The 7,690-nt window shown below is 38.6% G+C and overlaps 1 non-coding gene across 1 annotated transcript; it reads left to right on the top strand.

The window, feature by feature from the left end:
* The first annotated feature begins 883 nt into the window (after positions 1-883).
* On the top strand, positions 884-990 carry LOC123458133. Its single transcript, XR_006635431.1, has one exon. It is a non-coding gene; the product is annotated as a U6 spliceosomal RNA (small nuclear RNA).
* The last annotated feature ends 6,700 nt before the right edge of the window (positions 991-7,690 follow it).

The raw sequence follows: 7,690 nt of genomic DNA, 5'->3' as shown, positions 1-7,690 counted from the left end.
CATGAGGACATAAATATTACTGCTGTTTTGTTTTCTAACAAGTTTTACTTAGTGTTAGGTCATAGTTCTGAAAGTATTTAACAATCCTGATGAGAAAAATCTCTGTCAAGAGACAAAATTTTGTTAACCAAAAGCATCCCTCTCCTTAAACCTTATTTTCTTCCAGATTACAAACCTGTTCAGGGCACAATGTAAATGTGCTGAGTTAGACATCTGTCGATAGCAGCTGGCTCTTGTCAGCCACCTCTGTGCTTTCACTGAGAAGCACCTAGTAGGCATGGGGTCACTGTTGATAGGCAGAGTCGCAATCAGAAATGATTGCTGGTGGCAGAGTGGAGAAGAGTGAGAGTGAACTGGAGAGTGGCTCTCAGGGACGACCTCTGGAGCACTTTGGCTGTCACTTCACGTTCACCTCCCAAATCATATGCAAAGTAGACTGTGGCCAAACCTAGCATGCAGTCAGGGAATTCTGGAAGATGTACTGCCAATTTAACTAACTTCATACAGCACAAAACAACAGCTCTTAAACACTTGGTCAGAGAATGCAGATTCCATTCAGGAACCACCTACCCACTGTCAGTCTATATTATGTTCTACAGTCAACTAAATGCACATGCATGCCCCCCTCCTCCACACATGTGGGGTAAACTCCAGGCATGATCCTAGATCCACTTAGATGTGATCTCAGCACATTTTCCTGTCCACACTGACTAGACCAGACATGGGCCAAGCAACGCCGATCAAGCTCACCTAGATTTGGTTGGGTAACCTTAATAAATAGTGGTTCTCAAATTTTAATCATCACTTGGCATATTGTAAGTTTAAACAAGATACTCCCTCTAATCTTAGGAAATTTCCTGTTCATAAAAGCAGATAAAAATGAGTGCTCACTTCTGTAGCACGTATACTAAAATTGGAATGATACAGAGAAGATTAGCACGGCCCCTGCACAAGGATGACATGCAAATCTGTGAAGCATTCCATATTTTTATAACTACTAAAAGACAAAAAAGACACATAAAAATGTGATGCCAAACCCTATCAGTACTATTATCTTATATAAACTACCCATGCTTTTGGCACACATCGCCCAATAATAGTCTATAATGCACATGGATGGTCTGACTCAGTGTTTACTGAATTAAAGTCTTTGGTGCTGACAAATTGGCTCGACAGAATGAGATCCTCTGGATCATCTCTCCCACTTACAGTAATTAGGATAGCCTAATAAAAATCACAGCCAGATTTTCAAGAACTGGAATCTTCTATGCAAGACCTATTTATAGCAAAAATGAATATTCCCACTGCTTTTCTAACAGCCCAATTTGGCCTGTTGTTAGGCCTGCAAAGAATGAGCACAGCCTCATGGTAGATCATAACCTAATGCCATAATCCCACCAATACTCATTGTTATGAGCCCTGCTAACTCCATTTAGTCAGAGCAACCTTTTGCTATTATAGATTCAGCTAATGTGTCTATTTGTGACTGCAGTACTTATGTCTTTGTTGCTGGGACAAAATACCCAACCAGAAGCACCTTATGGGAGGAAAGGTTTTAATTCAACATTTTTTAGAGTAAGCTTCTATAGTGGGTAGGAAACCACAGCTAGAACACACAGCTGGGCATCACATCCCCACAGAAGCAAGGAGAAGATAGAAAGAGTGAGCTGTGAATACTCAGTGGGGTTAGACTAATAAACCTCAAGGCCTGCTCCCAATGACATAACTCTTCCAGCAAGGCTCCACCTTTCAGAGGTTTCACATTAAGTATGAGGCTTAATCACAAGTACAAGAAGCTTAAGTGGACGTATATTACATTCGAACAAGACAGTGGCTCTCTCAGCAGCATCTCTGCCAGTGTGTCTTCACCTCCAAATAAATATGGTTGTGCTTTTCCTGGCTGTAGGGTATTAATTACTTTTGTGATGCTGACAAAATACCTGACAGAAACAACTTATGGGAGGAAGTATTCCTGTTGGCTGATGGTGTCAGAAAGCAGTAGGCTAACCTGGAAGAGAGAGTGTGTGACGTTCATGGCAGCAGAAAGATGGTGTGGACTTCTCACACAGTAACATATCAGGAAGGAGGAAGAACCCAAATCAAGGACCAGGTATAACCTTCAGAAGCTCCCCTTAATCATCTACTTCCACCAGCTACGCCTTACCTCCTAAGGGTTCCATGGCCTTTGAGAATCTCACCATCCACTAGGGAACCAGTATTCACAGTATAAACCTATGGGTGAGGGGTATTTCAAATCAATGCCAAACATTGTTCCCCTTACCCCAAAAGGTTCATGGCCATTACATAATGCAAAATTCATTCAGTCCTACTTCAAGAATCCTCAATCTTAACATTTCCAACACTAAGACTCAAAGTAAACTCATAACGGAACTCCTCTAAAATTGAAAAGTAAGCTATATACTTCCAGGATAAAATAGCATAACATAAATATTTTAATTACAAAAGTAAAATACAGGAGACTAGCAAGGAGATATTAATTTGCCCAAACCGAGACTAAAACCAGGCACAATCAGGCTGGAGAGATAGCTTAGTGGTTAAGGTGCTTGCCTGTGAAGCCTAAGAACCCAGCTTCAATTCCCCAGTACCAATGTAAGCCAGATGCACAAGGTGGCATATGAATCTGGAGTTCATTTGCAGTGGCTGGAGGCCCTGGGATACCCATTTTCTATGTCTGTCCCTCTCTCTTCCTCCCTCCTCTCTCTATATCTCTCAAATAGATAAATAAGTAGATATGAAAACCAGACACATCAAGTATCAAACCCTCTAGATCTATGTTCAGCAACTGAGGTACAGGATGTCATAGTGTGAGCTCCACTGGGCTTGGACACACCTACTGCCCTAGCCCTGCTACCTGCAGCACACGTGGCCTCTGTCTTGAGCTTTTCTATGCAGTGCCCACAGTTTTTCTTAGCAAATATCCCCACGTCCCAGGATATCCCCAGCATCATGGGTCTCCATAGCAACTTAAGCATCACCTTTACAGATTCACCCATAGCCTGCTCCTGGACTTTGTGGCATGAAACCCAACACTGCTCTACAATGCCTGGTCTCCCTGCCTCTTCTTGTAAACCACGGTGAAAATATCCATAACTCCATCTATGCTGCATTTTGCAAGCCTAAAGAGTCAGCATCAGTGTAGATAATGCCAAATTCTACTGGCAGCTTGAGCAGTATCCAGCCTCCCTTGGACCATGGCTGTAGCAGCCTTTGAGTGCCTGTCCACCTGCTCCTGTGGAAACTCTATAGCCTTGTTATAAGATGGCCTTGTTATAGCAGGTGCTCGTGGCTTTCTTTGTTTAAAGGAGTTTTTCAAATGACTTTGTGCTTTTTCAGCCTGAAGCGTTCAGTGGGTGAAGTGTCTCACTCCACACACTTTTCTGCTTGTCCCAGAGAAGAGCACACTGCTTCGTTGTAATTGCAGTCTTCTCTTAATAATTACAGCCACCTTGTCTGCAAGTTTAACTGAGTTTGGGTTTCTTTCCTGGCAAAAGTGCTTTTTTTAACATCTTCATATTCTAGTTTTTGCTAGAACAGGATTTCCAACAGTGGGAAGACATCTAAACCCCTAAGACTTAGGGAAACTCTTATTGGCTTGTAACTCTTTAATTAAATATACCAAGACCTGCCCAAAAGACTGAACTCTAATGAGAATTGTGCAAATCAATCTATTGTGCTACATTGTAATGAAATGACCTTCCATGAAAAGAACCTCAAAAAGAGGAGGAATTATAATAATTATGAAAAATGGAAGGAATCATGCTAAAATTATTTTACCAGTATTTATTAACCTGTAAATAACTTACATAAAGTAGGAAACATATGGAAAATTCTGGTCTGTATTGGTAATACAAATTGCATATTTTAAGTAGAAAGAAATAGCTCTGTACTTGATACATAATTTGATTTAAATGGTAGAAACCACAAACTGAAGAGCAGGGGATATTTCTTGGCTTTTCTACCCTACTCCCTAGGTGAAAGGGCCCCACTGTGAGTGAACTGTGTCTTCTACAGCATTGATCACAAGTGGAATACTGGGGAAGAAAGAATTATGGCTCAACCTGCATATGTATGCCTTTCTTACAATTAATGTGAATTTTGGTTTTCAAATTCTTACCTACTGCTTCTACTGGTCTAAAGTTCCATTTCTAGTCTCTACCAAGGAAAGATTTATGAATAATGCCAATTTCTATGATATCATTTTGTAAGAAAAAGCATTATTTACCAAATGCATCCCCTTGATCTATGTTTTCTCAGAGCATGTTGAATAGACAAATTAGAAATTAATATCTCCTCTCCTAGATCCACATCTTGGCCTCCTGTCCACATAAACAAACAGTAAGAGCAAAAGCTAATTAGCTCTGAGCTGTGTATAGTAGTTGTTACTAGCTAATAAGCTTGGCATTTGGGTTAAAATATAAATAATCTTACATTTCTACTGTTAGTAGTAGTTATTTGCATGAAGACAAGGTTTTGCTTTTTAAATTAAATTATCTACCATATATTAATTGTACAAAATATGGGGTTTTACATGCATATACTGTATGTTGATCCTATTCACCCTCCCTATTACATTCTTAGACTCTTGCCTTTTGTTCATCCTCTTTCTTTTCCTTACTACTTCCCCTTCACTTCCATGTCTGTCATTCATATTCCTGATTGTATATATGAGAGAAAACACATCATTTTTGTATTTCTGAGTCTCTTAGTTTGATAAATCTTCCTGTGAATCAGGGTTGAGTATGTAGCTCAATTTGCCTAGCATACGTAGTACCCTGGGTTCAATATATAGCATTGCAAAAAAAAAAAAAAAAAAGGAGGATGTACATTTCTATAAATAACAGTACTTCCTTCATTATGGATGAATAATACTATATTATATATGGACTAGATAATCCATTTTCTTTATCTATTCATTCCCTAATGAATGATTCTGTATCTTGGCTATTATAAATAGTGCTACAATAAGCATGGGTAATGAAGCTATCTCTATTATGTTCTAACTTCAAAGTCAGTTTTAACCAGGTAGTAAGGCGAAGACCCCATACATGTAGGTTTTGTGGGGTGCATACAAAGTCACATGCTATGGTCCCTGAATCTGTAAAATGTCCCCCAGGTCTCATCATACTGTTTGGTTTACAGGGTTTGGGTATTGCCTCTTTCCTTAATCAATATCTTGAAACTAGAGTATTTTCTTGCAACAAAACGTAAGTAATCTACACTCTGCCTACCTAGCACACTTCCTTAAAGTGGGCATGGCTTTATTCTTTTCTCATAAATACAAGTTATTTTAAACCATATGTAATAGCTCTATATCTCATACAACTGTTCTATATTCACCCAAGGTAAAGTTTTGATCTTCACCTGAATAAAAACAAAAAACTTTTAACCTCACAGTTGACAGCTACCTGAGATTAAAAATCAATTGAAACATGCTACCTGGAGTGATGAATTATCAAATTTTGTCAATCTGAAAGCCAAAATTCTCCAGAGAGAAGTTTACAGGGGTGGAGACACTGTTGGGCCCTGTGAGCATAATGTTTTGTAGGCAGTCAGGCAGGGAGGTCTGTCTGCCACAGTAAGAAGAATGAGGCCAGGCTTTGAGGAACTGTTTCACTGACAAATAGGGCTGTTTAGCTACCTAACAATTCCTGGGCAATTTAATACCAAAGGGAGGACTAAAAAAATCAACACAAATTAATTTTAAAGGTATTTGGTTCTTAGCTTGACTCATTGTTTCCATCCATTTTATGTATAAAACTGTTTCTCTACTCTGCCTTATGTACTATTTCATATATTCAGGATGAACAGAAGACAAAACATACTTGGTCACTATTTTCACAAAATTAGAATTCCTATAGGCGGAAAGGAGAGAAGGAAGAGGGTGGAAAGACATGATTTCAGAGTCCAGATAGATCCTGAAATTATTTTTATGAAAAACTCATTTGACTTTATTTTTCTATATTTACTGTATCGTAGTGAAAGTTTTTCCAGAGTGATTGCTGCCCACCTCCTATACTCCGGGAACTGAGACACTCTATCCTCATCTCAGGTATATGCGCCAGACATTTTACATCTAGAGAAAACCATGCCAACCATTCTTAGAATGTTGCTCATAATAATTTCTCAAATGACTTTCATGTGAAAGTCAACATTCCTAAACCTAATCCTATCCTCACTTCTCTTATCTTTAACAGCACAGAGGTGGGTTCTGAAATGACAATTCCCTGAAGCTTGACAGAAGGTTAAGTTTGGAAAACAACTGTCATTCAAGGAAAGGCCTTTCAAACTGAGTCCAAAGGCCTCAGTAGATATCTTATCTTCTTCTGTAATGAGCTATAGTGACTTCCCAACCCTCCTAGGAAGATATAAATAGCTTTTAAATAATTTTAATTTTATATTATAAAAGGGTTTAAGAACCATAGGTCCTGGTTCAAACCCTAAGTTACTAATTGTTGGGATAAGTCATTTGAGACCCACCTCCCATACCTTCTGCTTCTGTCTCTAAATTTCTAATGTTTGGGATAAGTATCAAAGTGAAAATCAGTTTTCTCAAGTACCAAACTAGAATTACATAGTTGCAGCCCAGTGTTCTTCCAAAGGGAAAACATTAATTCAAAGGACATAATCAAAAAGTAATAGTTGTATGTTCCTCACATCCCTTCTTGTAAGAGTGACCTTGCAAGTCTTAGTATTTGGGTTTTATGGAAGCACTTTTGGATATCCTCCATTTGCTGTGTCTACCACAGAGTCTATTTCAATACTTCACCTCTTTATGGATATTTCAATACTCACTACTTGTGAGCTTCTGTAAGTAATTTTTCTGTTTCTTTCCAAAAGCATATAATTCAAAATAAATGTAACTCTAAATACATGTGGATGGAATTTAAACAAACAAAATTTCAAATGGTAAATGACAAACAATAACTGTGAGGAAAATTGAAATACCCCCATCTGGTGTTCTATAATCACATATATCTTATGTGAAAGTATGTGACAGCTATTAAACAGCTGTCTTTTAATACTACTATCACTTTTTAATCCAGAAAAAAAAAATGATGCACTCTTATCCATTCTTGTCATGCTCACAAAAAAACTTGGAAAAGCTCTTCTGTAGCCCAGCAAACATTGAGTGCATTGTGTCATAATTATTCACTTCCAGCTCCACTTACATGTCACCCACATGTCCTCAAGGAACTGCACAGTACAAATTTCAAACTGCACTTTGAGGACTTTAGAAAATACCATTAAAATTACATCATTTTCAGGCCAATGCAAGTTCAAGTCATAATGTATTTCTTCAACTCTAAAGCTTGCCTCACAGAGAATAATTTCACCACAAGCCGTAGCCCTGTCTCAACATATTGCTCTGCACAAAAATGATGGTCACTGGGGAAAGCTGAATTTAGCAAATGAAAAGACATGATACCCAGTTAAATTTGAATTTCAGATAACTAGAATTTTTAATGTGAGAATGTTATGGACTAGAGAGATGGCTTAGAGGTTAAGGTGTTTGCCTGCAAAGCCTAAATACCCAGGTTGCATTCTCCAAGACTCACGTAAGCCAGATGCCCAAGGTGGGGCATGTGTCTAAAGATTGTTTGCAGTGCCTGGTGTCCCTGGCATGCCCATTTTCTCTGTCTGTCTCTCTTTTCTCCCTCTCTCTCTCTTT

Source organism: Jaculus jaculus, chromosome 1, assembly GCF_020740685.1.
Source record: "Jaculus jaculus isolate mJacJac1 chromosome 1, mJacJac1.mat.Y.cur, whole genome shotgun sequence".
NCBI classification, from domain to species: domain Eukaryota; kingdom Metazoa; phylum Chordata; class Mammalia; order Rodentia; family Dipodidae; genus Jaculus; species Jaculus jaculus.
The sequence above is the reverse complement of the archived record's forward strand: the minus strand, read 5'-3'. Positions and strand labels throughout refer to the sequence as shown.